This window comes from Vicugna pacos, chromosome 12, assembly GCF_048564905.1.
Source record: "Vicugna pacos chromosome 12, VicPac4, whole genome shotgun sequence".
NCBI classification, from domain to species: Eukaryota; Metazoa; Chordata; class Mammalia; order Artiodactyla; family Camelidae; genus Vicugna; species Vicugna pacos.
The window spans coordinates 31,873,540-31,890,166 of record NC_132998.1 but is presented as its reverse complement, the minus strand read 5'-3'; the positions used below and the strand labels follow the sequence as shown (position 1 = coordinate 31,890,166).

General features: G+C 35.9%; 1 protein-coding gene and 1 pseudogene across 4 annotated transcripts in view; both read right to left on the bottom strand.

Moving 5' to 3' along the window:
- Positions 1 to 16,627, bottom strand: part of ANKS1B (ankyrin repeat and sterile alpha motif domain containing 1B) — an 862,484-nt gene that overhangs the window by 777,975 nt on the left and 67,882 nt on the right. The gene's annotated exons all lie outside the window — the stretch shown is intronic.
- On the bottom strand, positions 13,873 to 16,078 carry LOC140700355 (interferon regulatory factor 7 pseudogene; annotated as a pseudogene).

Here is a 16,627-nt window from a genome sequence, read left to right as displayed (position 1 = left end):
CAAACTAGCTGGAAGCATTTTACAGTCCCAAGCAGAAATACCCAATTATGTTAAGTGACTCAAGGGACAGAGTTAATTTTGTATGAATAGATTAAATTTGCTTGATTTCTCTTTTTCAGTAAAGACTATGTTAATGTCAAGCTTAAAATTAATAGCTTTATTTGTTTTTGACAAAGACATGTGGGAAAATTCTTCTCAGCTAGTTAAATATACTCTAAATCAACCACAGATATAAACACTAGTCCAAGTTCCCCACAACTAAAAGAAATCAAAAACATTTGATAAAAATCCAAGAATTAGTATATTTGAAAATGAAAGAATATGAGAGAAATTCAATAATATGCTCCTCCTTTCTTGTTCCCTTTTGTTTGACCTTCCAGAAAAATCTGCACCAATAGGAGATATCTGTATTTTTACTCCATGACATGACAATGACCAAATACTCTGACTGAGTAGTCATTCTCCACCTCCACATTTTCCATCTCCAGAAACTACTCCTGTGTGGAAATGAACTGCAGTTTTTTCACCCTGACATTCTGAAACCCTGGAAGTCATTAAAATACAGAAAAATACAAAGTTAGCTTTGTCTTCTGTGGCAGAAATATTGAAAATAATTTGAGAAAAGTCCTAGCCATAATATATTCAGGGAATAATAATCTAAAATATTTATTCAGAAGATTTGATGCCCTCTTCTGTCCTATACTCCATCCCCTCCAGTTCAACTCCTTCTGCCCTCACCCCTACCAGATCACTATGATGAAACTAGTACATAGGTAAAATATCCAAAGTATTAATATATCTACGATTCCATTTCACAAATCTAGTCATACTAGTTAAGGAGGAGATATTAAAAATCTAAATAAGAATTTCTTTTAAATCTTTAGAATTTAGACCATTATATTATGATATCCTTGGAGTTATTCTAGCAAAAATATTTAGTAAGTTGAAAGGGGTGAAATGCTCTTCCTAAAGAGGTCACAAGGAAGTAAATAGTAGGAGCAATAATAATAATCTACTATCTGTTAATATGAAAGATGATGTTGCTAGCTCAGACAAGCTAATGGGCATACCACTTGGGTAATAAAAATTTGACTACCAGTCCAACGACAAGAAAACCTTTTGCAAGACCATGTAACATAATTAATTATGCAGTCTTTGTCAAGGAGTAAGTAGTGGCTTTCAGACTGTTCTTCAGAACATCTCAGAGACCTCAGGTAAAACAGGCTCACATTCTGGGGTACTCTGCTTCATGTAGATTGCTATCTCCTTCATTCACTTATGCACACAAAAAATACTTATTAAGCTGCCTATCATATGCATGTAACTAGCACCTTCTGGGATCACACCTGTGAATATGACAGAAAGAATCCCTGCCCACACGGAGCTAATTCTAGTCAACAATACAAACATTAAGCAAATAATCATACAAGTAATTAATCAATTGCCATAAGTACAAACACTATAAATGATACAGAATTTTACAAATGCATGTAGCAGAAAGTCTTTGATGAGTTTATCATCCAATAGGTTTTCTCATAGATTTTAGCTAAATAAAGGGTACCTGCTTCCAAGCTACCAAAATGATGTAAACTAATCTGGCACTTCTGGTGTCAAATTACCAAATCTAAACTCAAATGATTTATCATGACACTCTGATTCAAAAGAACTATGGGTTCAATAATAAAAATAATTTAAGTATGTCTATGTGCTGGATACTGTGTTAGACTTTGGGCCTACAAAGGAACGTTCACTTAAGAGATGTTTCAAAATATTTTACTGATATCTGACATGCTAGACACTGGGGATTATTTCCATACAATAATTTGTTTCCAGTATTTCTCAGAAAATGTATGTTTTTCCAAATTCCAAATCCGAAGAAAAATTAGCCAAGAAATAAAGAAAAACAATACCAGGAAAAGTATTTTAATTCCTCTGTGAGAATAAAAGCTTAACAACTTCAAGATAGTACTGTATCAAAGGAACATACTGACATCAAATTAGAAGCAAGGCAGGAAGTGCTTTGGACATATGGAGTGGAAGGTTATGGTCAACACATCTAGGAACGAGGGCAAGTAAATACAGGAAAGACACAATCACAGTTCAATTGGTCAGTTTTGTCTGTAGCTGTTGTCAAGTTAAAAGTGTATGTACTTATTGCCTAGAACTGTGATTAGTGTATGTATATGTATAACTGAATCACTTTGCTATACACTTGAAACTAATGTTGTAAATTAACCATACTTCAATAAAAAATAAGATTTAAAAAAAGTGTATGTACTTATTTCCATTTTGTTACTTGTTTTCGGCTTGGGGGGGTTCACTGTTCTTTTCTTCTTCTTTTAGTTTCTTCCTTTGTGGTTTGATCATTTTTCTTTACTCATATGTTTGTGCACATTTCTTTCTACTTTTTGTGTATCTATATTGTAGATTTTTAATTTGTGGTTTTACCAGGGGGTTCATATTTGTTGACCAATAATTCTAAATGTTTTAAACAAGCACTCATTTAAGTTCAAACACATTCTAAAAGAGCTACAATTTTTACCCCCACCCTCACATTTTATGTTTTCTATGTCAGAGTTTACATCTCCATTTCTATCTCTTTACTGATTATTGTAGTTATAGGAGTTTTTTTTTTGTCTTTTAATCCTCATGCCAGGTTATTCAAGTGGTTAATCCTCAGCCTTTACTATAGATTTGCCTTTACTAGTGGACTTATTTCTTTTCTATAGATTCTTACTTCTTGTTATAACCTTTTCCACTTAGAGAAGACTCTTTACTATTTCTTTTACGTAGGTTTAATATCGATGAATTCTTTTAGTTTTTGCTTGTCTGAGAAGTTCTTTATCTCTTCTTCAATTCTAAATGATAATCTTGCTGAGTAGAGTAGGATACAGGTTTTTCCTTTTCAGCACTTTGAACACATCATGCCACTTCGTTCCCGCCTGCAAAGTTCCTGTAGAAAAACCAGCTGATAGCCTTATGAGGGTTCCCTGTATATAAGTCTTTGTTTTTATCCTGCTATATTTAGAATTCCCTACTTATTTTTAACTTTTGCCATTTTTATTATAATATGTCTTGGTGTGGGTCTGTTTGGGTTCATCTTGTTTAGAACCCTCTATGCTTCCTGTACATGGATATCAGCTTCCTTCTTCAGATTTGGGAAGTTTTTAGCCATAATTTTATCAAATATATTTTTGACCCCCTTCTCTTTCTTTCTTCTCTGGGATTCCTATAATGCAAATTTTGGTACATTTAATGTTATCTCAGAGACCTCTTAAAGTTTTCTCATTTTTTTAAACTTTGTTTTTTCTTTTTGCTGTTCTAATTGGGTGAGTTCCATTATTCTGTCTTCCAGATCACTTACATGTACTCTGTGTCACTCAGTCTGTTATTTATTCCTTCTAGTGTGTTTTTCATTTTAGTTATTATATTCTTCAGTTCTGACTGTTTTTTTAATATTTTCTAATTCCTTGTTAAAATTCTCAAAGTGTTCATCTATTATTGTCCCTAAATCAGTTAGCATTCTTAGTACTAGTGCTCTAAATTCTTTATCTGGTAAATTGTTTATTTCTGTTTCATTAGTTGTTTTTCCAGAGGTTATCTCTTGCTCTTTCATAGAAATATATTCCTCTGTCTTTTTATTTTGCTTTCTCTGTCTCTATGAAATTAGATGACACTGTTACCTATGCCAGTTCTGAAGGTGTGTCCTTGTGTGGAAGCATTCCTATGTAGTCTGCATACGTCCAGCAGCTTTGGTGGGAGAGCTAGATCTGACATGAACACAAGTCACATCTTTCCCAGGATGTGCTGGCAGCTATTACCTTGGTAGAAGAGTCTGTTGATGGAGAGGCTAGGGCCAGAGCCAGGTATGTCATGGGGAATCTCCTCTGCTCAGTGGCCATCAACAGCCCTATTGGTGGCAGGAGTGGGTCCCCTATTACTGGAGCAGAAGCCTGAAGGTGGGGTCTGAGCTGGGTCCATTCCCATTAAGTATGTGCCCTCCCCACATCCAACACCAGCACCCTTGCCCCAGAGGAAAGCAGTGCTAAAGAAAGAGTGGGTGGTGCAGGAGCTCAGCATGTATCTGAGCGCAGGCTATGGCAGTGTAGCCACAGTGAGAGAGCCAGACTGCTTCTGATGCTCTACCTGTGTAAGCACCAGAAATGGCTGCCTTTGCCCTGCTTAGATGCTGCTTCAAGGCTGAGCATCCTTTGTCCCTCACAGCTGAGCTCTTCCCTCGGCCACAGCAGCTGTTTGCCACAGCATGGAGCTGTGTTGTGAAGTAAGTGGGGCCAGCGTGGTCACTTGGCTCAGACTGTGGCACAAGCTGGGGTGCTTGGGGGAAACCAATAGCCACCCATGCAGTTTCAGCCCACCCTCTCTGTCCTTTCAGAAGTAAGCAAGCATGTGCACACTACTCACAAGGATAGTGCAGGCTTCCCACAGCACCCCCGTTAGACCCACCAGGGCTATCTTTATCAAACTATTAAAAAAAAAATGAAGAGGATGAAACACTCTCAAATTCATTCTATGAGGCTACCATTACCCTTGACACCAAAACCAAACAAAGACACAGCAAAAAAAAGAAAATTACAGACCAATATCTCTGAAGAATATAGATGCAAAAATCCTCAACCAAATATTAGCAAACTGAATTCAATGATATATAACAAAGATCATACACCATGATCAAGTGGGATTTATTCCAGGGATGCAAGGATGGTCCAATATTCTATCAATCAGTGTGGTACACCACAGTAACAAAAGGAAGGATAAAGATCACATGGTCATCTCAATAGGTGCAGAAAAAGCATTTGACAAAATTTAACGTCTATTCATAATAAAAACTCTCATCAAAGTTGGTATAGAGAAAACACATCTCAACACAATAAAGGCCATTTATGACAAACCCGTAGCTAACTTCCTACTCATTAGTAAAAAGCGGAAAACATTTCCTCTAAATTCAGGAGCAAGGAAAGGATGCCCATTCTCACTATTATTTAACATAGTATTGAAAGTCTTAGCTACAGTAATCAGATAAGAAAAATAAATAAAAGTCACCCAAATTAGAAGACAAGAAGTAAAGCTGTCACTCTTTGCAGATGGCATGATGCTACATATAGAAATCCCTACTCTCCACCAAAAAACCTATTAGAACTAACAAATGAATCAGTAAATCTTCAGGATACAAGGTTAATATACAGAAACATGCTGCTTTTCTATATACTAATAATAAACTATTAGAAAGAGAAGGCAAGAAAACAATCCCATTTAAAATCACATCAAAAAGAATAAAATACTTCGAATAAATTTAACCAAGGAGGTGAAAGAACATACTCTGAAAACTATAAAACACTGATGAAAGAAACTGAAAATTATTCAAATAAATGTAAAGATATCTCATGCTCTTGAATTGGAAGAATATTATTAAAATAGTACTACCCAAAGCAATCTACAGATTTAATATAATCCCTATCAAAATACCCATAATATTTTTTCATAGAACTAGAACAAATAATCCAAAAATTTATATGAAACTACAAAATTAATTTAATTTAATTTAATTTAAATGCTACAATTCAATTCCCAAATTGCCAAAGCAATCTTGAGGAAAAAGAACAAAGCTGGAGGTGTCATGTTCCCTGACTCCAGACTATACTATTAAGCTATAGTAATCAAACGGCATGTTACTGCCACAAAAACAGACACACAGATCAATGGAATAAAACAGAGTCCAGAAATAAACCTACACACTTATGGTCAATTAATCTACAACAAAGGAGACAAGAATATAAAAATGGAGAAAAGGCAGTCTCTTCAATTAGTGAAGCTGGAAAAACAACAGGTATATGTGAAAAAAAATGAAATTAGAACATTCCCTTACACCATATACAAAAATTAACTCCAAATCAATTAAAGACCTAAATGTAAGACTTGAAGCCATAAAACTCCTAGAAGAGAAAGGCAGAACACTCTTTGACATAAGTCTTAGCAATATTTTTTGGATCTGTCCACTAAGGCAAAAGAAATAAGAGCAAAAATAAACAAATGGGACTTAATTAAACTTGAAAGTTTTTCACAGCAAAGGAAACCATCGACAAAATAAAAAGACAGTTTACGGAATGGGAGAAAATATCTGCAAATGATGACTGTTAAAGGATTGTATCCAAAATATATAAACAGCTCATATAACTCAGTATTGAAAAACCCACTTTAAAAAATGGGCAGAAGACCTGAATAGATATTTTTCCAAAGAAGATATACAGAAAGTTAACAGACACATGAAAAAATTCTCAAGATTACAAATAATGAAAGAAATGTAAATCAAAACCACAATGAGGTATTAACTCATACTTATCAAAATGGCTATCATCAAAATGTCTATAAATAAAAAATGTTGGCAAGAATGTGGAAACAAGGGAATCCTAGAACACTGTTAGTGGACTGTAAACTGATGCAGCCACTATGGAAAACAGTTTGGAGGTTCCTCAAAAAACTACAAATACAACTACCATATGACCAGCAATTGCACTGCTGAGTATACACACAAAGAAAATGAAAACACTAATTCGGAAAGATACATGCGCTCCAATGTTCACAGTGTTATTTACAATAGCCAAAATACAGAAGCAACCCAAGTGTCCATCACCAGATGAATGGATAAAGAAGATATACATATACACACACACACACACACACACACACACACACACACACACACACACACACACAGTGGAATACTACTCAGCCATAAAAAATGAAATTTTGCCATTTGCAATACTGTGGATGGACCTAGATGGTATCATGTTTAGTGAAATAAGTCAGACAGAGAAAGACAAATATGTTATGTTATCACTTACATGTGGAATCTAAAAACATAAAATGAATGTATATAACAAAACAGAAACAGACTCACAGATATAGAGAGCAAACTAGTGGTTACCAGTGAGAGAAGTGGAAAGGGGAAAGACACGGATAAGGGATTAAGAGATACAAACTATTATGTATAAAATAAATGAGCAACAAGGATATATTGTACAGCACATGGAAATATAGTGACTGTTTTATAATAACTTTAAATGGAGTATAATCTACAAAAAGATTTAATTAATATATTGTACACTTGAAACTAACATACTAGTGTAAAATCAATTAAACTTCAATAAAAAATGTTTAAGTGTATGGTTCTGGCCCTGTCAGCTGCTAACAGTGAATCACTCTTGCAAATAAAATAAATATGAATACCTTTATATGAGTAATATACTTTATACAAATCCTATGAATGGTGTTTCAAGAAATAACAGGATTTGGAAGCTAAATAAGTCCTTATTTTGGCAATTTGACATGTGAGTTTTTTGTGGTACTCCTGAGACAAGAGGGCCTTAATGGGGCAGGGCATAATCACTGAAGGAATGACAGAGCAATTAAGGACAGGGCAGACTGGTTATAACCAAGATGGCAGAAGATTCAATTTCCAGTGGACCTTGAGCCTCATGGCACACCCACAGGTGCCATGACAGTTCCTAGGCTCATCATAAAAGGTCCAAAAGTGGGTGGGCCCAATTCCTAGAAATCCCACCCCTTCCCCAAAATAGTTGGAATAATCCTCCTACTCCTTAGCATATGAAATTACCGAGCCCATAAAAACTAACAACCCTGTACCTCAGGGTTGCTCTCTCTCTTGTCTTCTGAGACAGCCTGCACTCTGTGTATGGTGTATGTATCTACTTTTATGGTATGTATGGTGTATGTGTCTACTTTTACTTTAAACTAAACCCCACCATCACACACCTCTCGGTCTCTCTCCCTCATGCCTTTTGAGATGGCCCACATTCTGCTTATGAAGAGTTCATCTCCTAAGCTGCTCTCCCTTCTGAGTGAGATTAACCACACTATATCTATGGAGTGTGTATCTCCCTGAATAAACTTACTTTCACTTTTCACTTTGAATTCTTTCCTGCGCAAGGCAAGAACCTGTTCTTTGGCAACACTGTCAGCATTCCTAGAAAGTAATGTTATGTGATTTGAAAAACCCAGTAGCTATTCAGTGGTGTTTTCTTCTGTTTGAATGTTCACTGTAGGCTACAGTTCTTTATAAATACTACTAAACCACACTTTTCATATATTAAACAGAATTTTAAGATATTCATAATAATAAATACAGCATACAAAGACTACTGGAAATTTTTAAGGACAATTTATGATTTCACAAAAACCTAAGAATTCCTAGGAATTATGACTTCCCATTCCTAAATACCAAAGATTAATATTTATTTGGAGGGAATTTCAAAACACTACTTGGATTAAATAGTTGACTAAGAGTTTCCCTTCACTTTTAGAGTTCAGAGCTTAGAAAAGGGACACAAACTTGGAAACCAAAAAAAGTGTTACAGATGTTACAATAAAATTCTATTTCAGATACAGTGAAGACACAAAGGAAAACAATATAAACCAAATCAGCCTGCAGAAGTCTGGAGGAAGCTTCATAAAAAAGGCGAGCACTTGAATTGTATTCTGAAGACAAAAGAATTATTTTCTAGGCAGAGTACAGGGAGGTGTAAGGTTGGTGACAAGTAATCCAAACACAGGGAAGGCTTTATGCAAAGGCTAGCATCATGAAACATTATGGGATATTCAACAAAAATTTAGTAAGTTTAGTGAGGAAGGTGGAGAGTTTGATAAGAGATTGTTGGGAGGAGCAAACAGGGATTTAACAAAAAGAGTCTCCTAATGAATGGGAAAGTCTGCCAAGAATCTTAAGTAGTCAAATGACGTGATCAAATTTATATTTTACAAAGATCCCTCTGGAGGACACTTGGAAAATGGTTTCAAAGTGTGTGAGACTACAGATTAAAGCAATCAGACTACCTCAACAGTTAGGCACATTCTCTAAACAATACAGTTCTATATATTGATAAAGACCCTTACATATCTGACCATTGCAATGTGAAAATTTGTAAGAGGAACTGGAGATGGAAGTGGATTATTCAGTTATAAACAGTAATATAATACAATTTTAAAAGAGAGAGAACAATGATGTTGATTGTACCAAGAACTGAGGAATAATAAATATATTAAATATAGTAATTTAAATATAATAAACACAATTCTGTAGCTGAAGTACCTCCAAAAAAAAAAAAGATAGCTGTATCTTTCCTATTCTTTTCAAATAATCACTTAAAAGAAGAAAAAAAGCCTTTCTATAGTAAATAAAACTGTTAAAAAGGGCAATTCCTTAAAAAAAAAAGGTATCTAGTTACCCTGTCACTGACCCTCCTAAAGAATATAAAGACACCTTATTCATTTTCTCAAGAGTTGTGTTACCCTCATAATTCCAATTAATTTACAATTAAAATATAGGATCGATAGAATTGTTTTAGTTGTCTATAAGTAACAAATTGTTTTCATTGCTATTTTTCTTTCAGATTATATTTTGGAAAAGCTATTTATTAGAGAAACATCTGTGAATCATAGTCAGGCTGAAAGCTTTTATGTCTCCCTCCATCATCCCATTCTGTTGATAGCGTTATGCAGATTTTGTAAACAATTAAATCTGTTCACATGCAAACAATTTTTTTTTTTTTACGGCTTCACCGGGGAATTCTACCAAACATACAAAGAAGAACTCATACCAGTTCTTCTCAAATTCTTCCAGAAGATTGAAAAGGAGGGCATACTCCCAAACTCATTCTATGAAGCTACCATCACCCTGATACCAAAACCAGGCAACGACACTACCAAAAAAGAGAATTATAGGCCAATTATCACTGATGAACATAGATGCCAAAATCCTCACCAAAATTTTAGCAAATAGAATCCAACAACACATAAAAAAGATTATACATCATGACCAAGTGGGGTTCATCCCAGGGACACAAGGCTGGTTCAACATACGCAAATCAATGTAATACATCACATCAACAAGAGAAAGGACAAAAACCACATGATCATCTCAATCGATGCAGAAAAAGCATTTGATAAAATTCAACACCCATTTATGATAAAAACTCTCGCCAAAGTGGGTACAGAGGGAACATATCTCAACATAATAAAAGCTATATATGACAAACCTATAGCCAGCATAGTACTCAACGTTGAAAAACTCAAAAGCTTCCCACTAAAATCTGGGACAAGACAAGGATGCCCACTATCACCACTCCTATTCAACATAGTCCTGGAAGTCCTAGCCACAGGAATCAGGCAAGAGAGAGAAATAAAAGGGATCCAAATTGGAAAAGAAGAGGTAAAAGTGTCACTATATGCCGATGACATGTTACTATATATAGAAAACCCAAAAGGTCCACGCAAAAACTACTAGAGCTGATTGAAGAATTCAGCAAAGTAGCAGGTTACAAAATTAATGTTCAAAAATCAGTTGCATTTCTTTACACTAACGATGAATCAACAGAAAAAGAAAGTAAAGAAGCAATCCCCTTTAAAATAGCACCCAAAGTAATAAAATATCTGGGAATAAATCTAACCAAGGAGGTGAAAGAATTATACACAGAAAACTATAAACCATTGATGAAGGAAATTAAACATGCAAACAATTTTGGTTTAATCCTGAACAACAATGTAGTAGTTCATAACTCCTTTTATGTTCTTCATGATCTACCCATAATCCTTTTAAAAGCATACTAATATATTCTATTACATATTCCAAAGCCATTATACATAAGTGAATGTTCTTTTTGAAATTCCTTTGACATTCTACTGGAGCCGATCCAGAAAAAAAATTAACACTTTTGGGGAATTTTACTGCATCCCTTTCAGTAGCCAAAAAAGAAGCTGATGGGGGAGTGGAGCCAAAAATTAAAATAGATGCATTATTCACTTTTTAACATAGTGGGTTTTCTGTTATTCTTCATTATCATAGCTTGAGAAGTAATTTTACTGTTAACACTGAATTCTGAAGTGGTTTTGTATAAATCATTTTTACAAAGAAGGAGGCTAAAAAGATTTTCTGCTCACCATCAGTGCACAAAATTGAACAAGTGACAATCTTCACACACAATATGCTTCCAATGAGCATGCTCCTATGTGTAAAAAAGGAAACAAAGCATTTCAAAATAGCATTTGTAAAAGGATTATTAAAAAAGAAAAAGAAATTACAGAGCAAGTTTCAGAGAGGAAAAACAAGACAGGCTCTTCAATAGTCAGAATCAGCATGGAACTTTTGCTAAGGCAACATTTAAAGCAGGACATCTGTGTTATTTACATAATATCAACAACTGAAAAAAAGCACAAAGGTAGACTTAAGACAGCAAAGGAACTGAGCTCCTATACTATTGAATATTTTTATTTTTGTCTCTCTAATAGTTATCTGAACAAAGGTGCTATTATTCTGCCAAGGCAAATATGTCCTAAAAATTGTCTCATGTTTTCTATGACACTGACTACTTCAGCTTGTTCATGTGTCTTCCTTAATGCAGCTAAATACTACAAATGCTACCCAGTTATCAAAAATATAAAGTAAAATTCAAGTGTAGGGAAATGCTAGGATTTTAATACAGCATAACAAATTATTCTCATGCACTGCTTTTATCTTCCCACTCAATATCCAAAAGCTGCAATCCATTCTATTTTTCTCTTACACCATACCGCCAAAAATTTGTACTGAAATAGTAAGTGTGAAAATACAGAATCTAGTAGAGTAAAAGGGGTGAAGAAAGACAATGTAAAGGTGGAGAAGCTGAGAAGGAAAAAGAAAAACAGGATTCACCTCCCTTGAATATGTCTCCAGAGAACTCACCCAGTATTCCTCGACCAGGTGCAATGAACAGTATGGACAGAATTCTCCATCCCTGGACCCAGCTATCATGAGGAATGGAGAGGAAATCCTTGTTAGGAACTAAAACTTAACACTATATTCCATGTGGGCTGTACCATCCATTCATATATAGGCTGACCTCCAGATAGTAGTTTTTTTTTTTCTTTTTGCTAGTTTTCTATGTATGTGCCTCTCAAATTTCTACATCAGTCCCTGACCTTTCTCCGAAGTCCAACCGTGCATTTTCAGGCCCTGTCAATGATCTCCTTGCCACCTCTAGGAGAAAACTAAACTCTTTGTCCCCTAACCTAGGGAAAGTTCTATCCATTGACTTTTTCCCCTGTAGCTAGTATGTTGTCATTCTCCCAATCCTTTAAGCTTTCAATTTCAAAGTGATCACAAAATTCCTTCTCTCCCTGCCATCATATTAAGGTACTGCTAACTTAAATGAACTCTAATAGCAAAATATTTGTCAAAAGTATCTCCTCTTTTAGAACCCTCCCACAATGCCAGTGGTAATGTAATTTAGTACAGTGTGGAGATTCCTTTAAAAACTAAAAATAGACCATATGATCCAGCAATCCCACTCCTGGGCATATATCAGAAGAAAGCTCTAATTCGAAAAGATACATGCACCCTAATGTTCACAGCGGCACTGTTTACAATAGCCAAGACATGGAAAAAACCTAAATATCTATTGACAGATGACTGGATAAAAAAGTTGTGGTTTTTGTGCATACATATACACTCATACATACATACAATGGAATACTATGCAGCCATAAAAAAGGAATGAAATAATGCCATTTGCAACAATATGGATGAATCTAGAGATTATCATCCTAAGTGAAGTAAGTCAGACAGAGAAAGACAAATATCATATGACACTATTTATATGTGGAATCTAAAAAAATGAGACAAATGAACTTATTTACAAAACAGAAACAGACTCACAGACATAGAAAATAAATTTATGGTTACCAAAGGGGAAAGGGTGAGGGAAAAAATAGGAGTCTAGGATTAGCAGATACAAACTACCATATATAAAATAGATAAGCAATAAGGTCCTACTATATAGCACAGGGAACTATTTCAATATCTTGTAATAATCTAAAATGAAAAAGAGTATGTATGCATGTGTGTGTGTGTGTGTGTGTGTGTGTATACACACATATGACTGAATCACTATGCTGTACATCAAAAACTAACACAACACTGTAAATCAATTATACTTCATTTTAAAAAAAAGATTATTCCCTTTTCCAATTCTAACCAATCCAAAGTTTGGATTCTCAAGACCTGTCTTTTACTTTGTTACAAACAGCTAACTGGTCTCCTTATTACCTTTAATCTCTTAATCCCCAATGCATTCAATCCACTATTACCAAATTAATATGCCTACAGCACAGCTGTGATCCTGCCATACCAATGCTCAAAAATCTTCAAGGGCTTCTCATTGACTATTAAAAATATTTAAAATCCTTTGACCTAATCATCAAAAGGTTTCATGATTCCACCTCAATCTAATTTTCAAAATGACATTATACAGTCTCCTTCACATATTCTATGTTCAAACCACTGGACCACATATTATTAAGTGGAATATACCTAAGCTTTCATACTTTGTGTCTTGTTCATAATGCTTCCTCCACTTCTTCCTAGCTTACACTGTGATAGATACTGAATCAGATAGTAGGATACAAAGATGAGTAACAGATTTTATGTAGATTCTAAGCTTCTCTTAGAGAAAGAAAAAGCATGAGCTTTGGAGTTACACAGGACAGGGGTTTGAATTTAGATTTTGCAATTACTAGCCGTGTGACTTTGGGCAAGTTCTTAACCTATGAGACAGGTTCCTGATCTGTGAAATGAGAATAACATCATCTACCTTGGAGAGTTGCCAGGAGATTTAAATTATATATTTTAAAATCCTAATACTGTGTCTGGCATATAGGAAAGTCTCCATCTTTAGATACCATCATTAGCTTCCCAAAGCAGAATGCACTGAAGACTGTCTTTCTTTTTCTTTTTCATTTTCTTTTTCTTTTTTTTTTTTTTGGTTCTTGGGTTTTTATTGGATTGAGAGGGGTCCAGGGTCTGACCTAGGCAGGCTGCTCCATCTCCATCAGAAAGTGCTCCAGGAAGTGCTCTAGGTCGGCAGAGAGGCTGTTGGACCCAGACAGGCAGAGACCAAGGCTGCCGCTGTCCAGGGAGGACACATCTTCATGTTGCACACCCTCCAGGTAGGCCTGGCATAGCCATGGCTCCAGCTGCACCAGGATCAGGTTCTTCTCCTTTGGCCTCTCCATTGACAGTTCTTGCCCAAAGCCCAGGTAGATGTTGCAGTGTGGGGAGCCCCAGCGCCGGTGGGCCCAGAATTCCCCTTGCTCTTGGAAAAACGTGTCAAAGTCAAAGATGGGGGTATCGCAGTTCCAGGACAGCAAGTAGGCCAGGGTGGAGGGGCTGGCAGAGCCCAGGGGCCCACTCACCTCCCAGTAGACTTGCACTTGTTCCTGGTTCTGGGCCCACAGCCTAGGCCCCTGGAGTTCCAGCTGTAGGACCAGGGGTCACGTACTGCAGCACCTTCTCCATGTAGTGGAATTGCTTCTAGTCCAGCACCTCAACAGGGCTGGAGAAGGCTACATGCTGGGGCTCTGTAGCCTCAGTGGCTAGGCTAGGAGAGCCATACAAGAGCATGCAGCTCGGGTGTCCCACCACCTCCTGCAGCACCATTTGGCCCTTGTACACGATGGTCAAGGCCAGAGCTCCCAGGCTGGACTGTGCATGAAGACTGAGCTGTGAGCAGCTGCTCCCAGACAATTTCAGGCAACGAGTATCAGTATTAATGAGCTGTTAGACAGCTTGAGAAACTGACAGAGCCAGATAGTTATATGGGTATCTTAGACAAACAATTTGGTTTTCCCTTCAAATCTATAGTCTTTGATTAGTTTCAAAACTTACTTCATGATGGAAGGGTACTGCCCAATTGTAGTATTTTTTTCTATTCCAAGATACTATCTACTTTAGTGAGAAAGGGAAAATTTAGATTTTGCCACATTATGGAAAACTGAGCTAACTAGTGCCATGTTTCTAATGTATTCCAGTAATACTTTAACATTCTTTATAGACTGGCTTCATGGGCTCATAATAGCCCTTAATTCAAGTCTGTATATGGAAAATGATCTCAAAAAACTGGCTTATTTCTATGGTATTTGAAGAAGTCTGACAGTTTCCATCTTAACTCCAGAAGCAATCAAGGCTAAGACATCCTGAACAGAGTGGAAAAGAGTAGTTGGGAAATCCTGGCCCCTGTGAATGCTTAGAACCAAGTGAAAGCTATTTATAGTTTTGGGAAATTTGTTTACATGTAACCTTCATTTAAATATAAATGAGAAATTCTTAGACCTCTGTAGTGGGAGTCTTGCTGCCTAGAATCTATTTCTTCCTTCTTTTGGTAATAGTACCTCATTTGATTTCAGATAACTCCCTCTTCCCTGTTGTATACATTCTTGCTGAGACAATAACATGCTAGCTTTCTCCTCAACAGAGATGAGCAATAACCCAAGATATGCCAATGAGAGAATCTCATTATGCTAAGTGAAATAAGTCAGACAGAGAAAGACAAGTAACTGTACGGTATCACTTATATGTGGAATCTAAAAAGCAAACTAGAGAATAAAACAAAAAAGAAGCAGACTAACAGATGTAAAGAGTAAACTAGTGGTTACCACTGGGGAGAGGAGAAGAGGAGGGGCAATGTAGGGGTAGGGGAAAAAGAGGGGGTTATTATGGGATTACATGAAATCACATGTGTGAAACTTTTGAAAATTTTAAAGCACTGTATAATCTAAATAATCTTTCACTCAGTTAAAAAAAAAAGATAAAATTCCAGAACTGGAGATCTAACAAGAATATTGACAAGATCCTGCTGTTTAGAGACCTAATGCTGCCCCAAGCCTGGTCTCTAGCCCCTTCTGGGAACCACCCAAAAACATCCCAATGAACTCCTTTTCTGCTTTCTTAGCTAGAGCTGGTGTCTATTGCTGGAACTCCTAAGATGTAGTTGAAGTCATTTTGCCTAACTTTGTGCCTGGTCTTCCTAACTGAAAAATACAAATACTTTAAATGAAATTACGCTGTACTAGAATAGTTTTCATGGCTCTATTACAGAAATACCATAATTCTTTTATCAAACATACAGGACTTAGAGGAGTTTTGTTTTGGGGTTTTTTTTTGTTTTTTTTTTTTTGCTTACCTACTCTTCCTCATTTTACGAGAACTCCCTTTGTTCCCAGTGGTCCCTGCCATATTTCCCCATCACTCAACTTTCTTATATTAACGTTAGTGGCATTGATTTGTTTGTGCATTTGTTGTCTCAAGCAGTCAAGTAATTTAAGTGGCTCATATTCTGGCTTAAATGTTGACTACTTTCTTAGCATTTTCAATACCACTACCCCTTATTCCAATACTTTTTCCCAAAAATGTAGTATTATGTTAACAGTAATTTGTCAAAAAGTTAATTGTTAAAGGTAGGATACTAATACTTTTCCTCCCAGGTCTCATCTATGAAATAAACTGCCTAAGAAGACCTAAATTTGTGATTTAGCTCATATAATAAATAGAAGTTTAGAAATCTGAAAAACATAGTGATCACTTAATCTAAGTCTGTCATTTTACAGATAAGGGAATAATGGTCTCCTTAGGTCATTCTCCTTGATTTCTAGCATCACCATTTATTTACTTTTATTTTTATACTTCTTTTTTCATTGAAAGGTGGTTCAAGGAAGAAGAGAACACATATGTTTGGTAATCCTTTCTAAACAAGAAGAAAAAAAGAAATAACTTGACATCCTTAAG